This window comes from Elephantulus edwardii, unplaced genomic scaffold (genome assembly GCF_000299155.1).
Source record: "Elephantulus edwardii isolate Elephantulus edwardi_28Jun2011 unplaced genomic scaffold, EleEdw1.0 scaffold00270, whole genome shotgun sequence".
NCBI lineage: Eukaryota > Metazoa > Chordata > Mammalia > Macroscelidea > Macroscelididae > Elephantulus > Elephantulus edwardii.
Window position 1 is genome coordinate 1848298 of NW_006400020.1, and position 3203 is coordinate 1851500.

General features: G+C 57.9%; 1 pseudogene; it reads left to right on the plus strand.

Moving 5' to 3' along the window:
- The first annotated feature begins 468 nt into the window (after positions 1–468).
- LOC102863208 lies at positions 469–2964 on the plus strand (annotated as a pseudogene).
- The last annotated feature ends 239 nt before the right edge of the window (positions 2965–3203 follow it).

Below are 3203 nucleotides of genomic sequence, written 5' to 3' on the forward strand. Positions count from 1 at the left end.
AAATTCCAAAATCAATCTCCATAATAGTCTATGTGTTTCCTACTGCCAAGGGGGCCCTTTAGAGTAGTGAGAGAAGACATTCACCCTGAAACCCACAGCGTCCCTTTTCAGCAGGAAGTAGCTAAGAGAATACGCCATCACCTTTTCCTTATCAATCAGGGTGAAGTCTCTCTCAGGGAGGAGTGATAGGGAATGGCAAGGGACACATTGACAAAGGAGATTAATCAGAACTGACTTTGATAAGCACTGTGGCAATTGGACAATTAAAACCCTGCGTCATTTCCGGTGCCCGCCTCCAAGCGTGATGACTTTATGGAGCTGAATCGAGTGCTTAAAGGGGGACGGAGGTACCATCAAACTGGGACTTCTAGCTGACGCTACAGATGCAATAAATTTCATCGGAGGAGATTGCTTAAATTTCTCTCCGGTAGCTGGTCGATTGAAACTGCGTGCCTTCAGTGAGTGGTGATGTCACTGTCCCACTTGTACCGGGACGGGGAAGGCCACATGGAGGAGAACGAGGACAAACACGAGAACTTCGAGATCACCGACTGGGACCTGCAGAATGAGTTCAACCCCAACCGGCAGCGCCACTGGCAGACCAAGGAAGAGGCGACCTACGGCGTGTGGGCTGAGCGGGACTCCGATGACGAGCGGCCCAGATTCGGAGGCAAACGGGCCCGGGACTACTCCGCGCCAGTCAACTTCATCAGCGCGGGGCTCAAGAAGAGGGCGGCCGAGGAGGCGGAGCTGGAGGATTCCTATGAGGAGGAGAGGCCCGTGAAGCAGGATGACTTCCCGAAGGATTTCAGACCAAAGAAGTTAAAAACGGGGGGTAATTTTAAAGCCAGTCAGAAAGGCTTTGCAGGAGGCGCCAAGTCTTTTATGGTCTTTGGCAGCTGGGAAAGACACACGAAAGGAATCGGACAGAAGCTTCTGCAGAAGATGGGCTACGTGCAAGGCCGGGGCCTCGGGAAGAACGCGCAAGGTATCATCAACCCCATCGAAGCCAAACAGAGGAAGGGGAAAGGCGCCGTGGGGGCTTACGGCTCGGAGCGCACCCCGCAGTCCCTGCAGGACTTCCCCATGGTGGACTCGGAGGAGGAGGCCGAAGAGGAGTTCCAGAAGGACCTGAGCCAGTGGAGGAAGGACCCCAGCGGAAGCAAGAAGAAGCCCAAGTACTCGTACAAGACCGTGGAGGAGCTGAAGGCCAAGGGCAGGATTAGCAAGAAGCTCGCTGCTCCCCAGAAGGAGCTCTCGCAGGTCAAAGTCATAGACATGACGGGCCGGGAGCAGAAGGTCTATTACAGCTACAGCCAGATCAGCCACAAACACAGCGTCCCGCAGTCCCAGCAGCTGCCCCCTGGCGGCAGGGAGGCCAAGGCGCCGGGCTTCGTGCTGCCCGAGCTCGAGCACAACCTGCAGCTGCTCATCGACCTCACCGAGCAGGACATCATCCAGAACGACCGGCAACTGCAGTGCAAGCGGGACATGGTGGTCAACCTGTCGCACAAGCTGGAGAAGACGGCCGAGGTGCTGGACCACGAGGAGCGGGTCATCTCCAACCTCAGCAAGGTCCTGGACATGGTGGAGGAGTGCGAGCGCCGCATGCAGCCCGGCTGCAGCGACCCCCTTAGCCTGGACGAGTGCGCCCGCGTGTTCGAGACCCTGCAGGACAAGTACTACGAGGAGTACCGCATGTCCGACTGCGTGGACCTGGCCGTGGCCATTGTCTACCCGCTCATGAAGGACTACTTCAAGGACTGGGACCCCCTCAAAGACTGCACGTACGGCACTAAGATCATTTCCAGGTGGAAAACTCTGCTGGAGAATGGCCAGATCCTATCCCATGGCGGTCAGGACCTGTCGGCAGACGCCTTCCACAGGCTGATTTGGGAGGTCTGGATGCCTTTCGTCCGGACCATCATCGCCCAGTGGCAGCCGAGGAACTGTGACCCGATGGTGGACTTCCTGGACAGCTGGGTGCACATCATCCCCGTGTGGATCTCCGACAACATCCTGGACCAGCTCATCTTCCCCAAGCTGCAGAAGGAGGTGGAAAACTGGAACCCGCTGATGGACACGGTGCCCATCCACTCGTGGATCCACCCGTGGCTGCCGCTGATGCAGGCGCGCCTGGAGCCGCTCTACTCCCCCATCCGCAGCAAGCTGACCAGCGCCCTGCAGAAATGGCACCCCAGCGACTCCTCGGCCAAGCTCATCCTCCAGCCCTGGAAGGATGTCTTCACCCCGGGCTCCTGGGAAGCATTCATGGTCAAGAACATCGTGCCGAAGCTGGGGATGTGTCTGGGGGAGCTGGTCATCAACCCCCACCAGCAGCACATGGACGCCTTCTACTGGGTCATCGACTGGGAAGGGATGATCTCCGTGTCCAGCCTGGTGGGCCTTCTTGAGAAGCACTTCTTCCCCAAGTGGCTTCAGGTCCTGTGCTTCTGGCTCAGTAACAGCCCCAACTACGAGGAGATCACCAAGTGGTACCTGGGCTGGAAATCCATGTTCTCGGACCAAGTGCTGGCCCACCCATCCGTCAAGGACAAATTCAAGGAGGCACTTGACATCATGAACCGGGCTGTGTCCTCCAACGTCGGTGCCTACATGCAGCCTGGGGCGCGGGAGAACATCGCCTACCTCACGCACACGGAGCGCAGGAAGGACTTCCAGTACGAGGCCATGCAGGAGCCGCGCAAGGCCGAGAACATGGCCCAGAGGGGCATCGGCTTGGCCACCAGCTCGGTGCCCATGAACTTCAAGGACTTGATCCAGACCAAGGCCGAGGAGCACAACATCGTCTTCATGCCCGTCTTCGGGAAGCGGCACGAGGGCAAGCAGCTGTACACCTTCGGCTGCATCGTCATCTACATCGACCGGGGCGTGGTGTTCGTCCAGGGTGAGAAGACGTGGGTGCCCACCTCCCTGCAGAGCCTCATCGACATGGCCAAATAGACCGTGGGGCCCAGGCGGACCATGGGGCCTGTGGCAGGCCACGACTTGGCGCTCAGAGGGTGTTCAGACTGCTTCCTGTGAATAAGTGTTTTCAGTCCTATTCCACAGGGAGCGTGTCTGCTCACAGGATCCTGCAGGAAGGGTGTACAACCTGATCCTGTTGGCTTTTATTCCCAGAAGTAAGAAACCTGCACACAGAGTCCTTATCACTCGCCCTCCAAGCAGGACAGCCAAGTCAC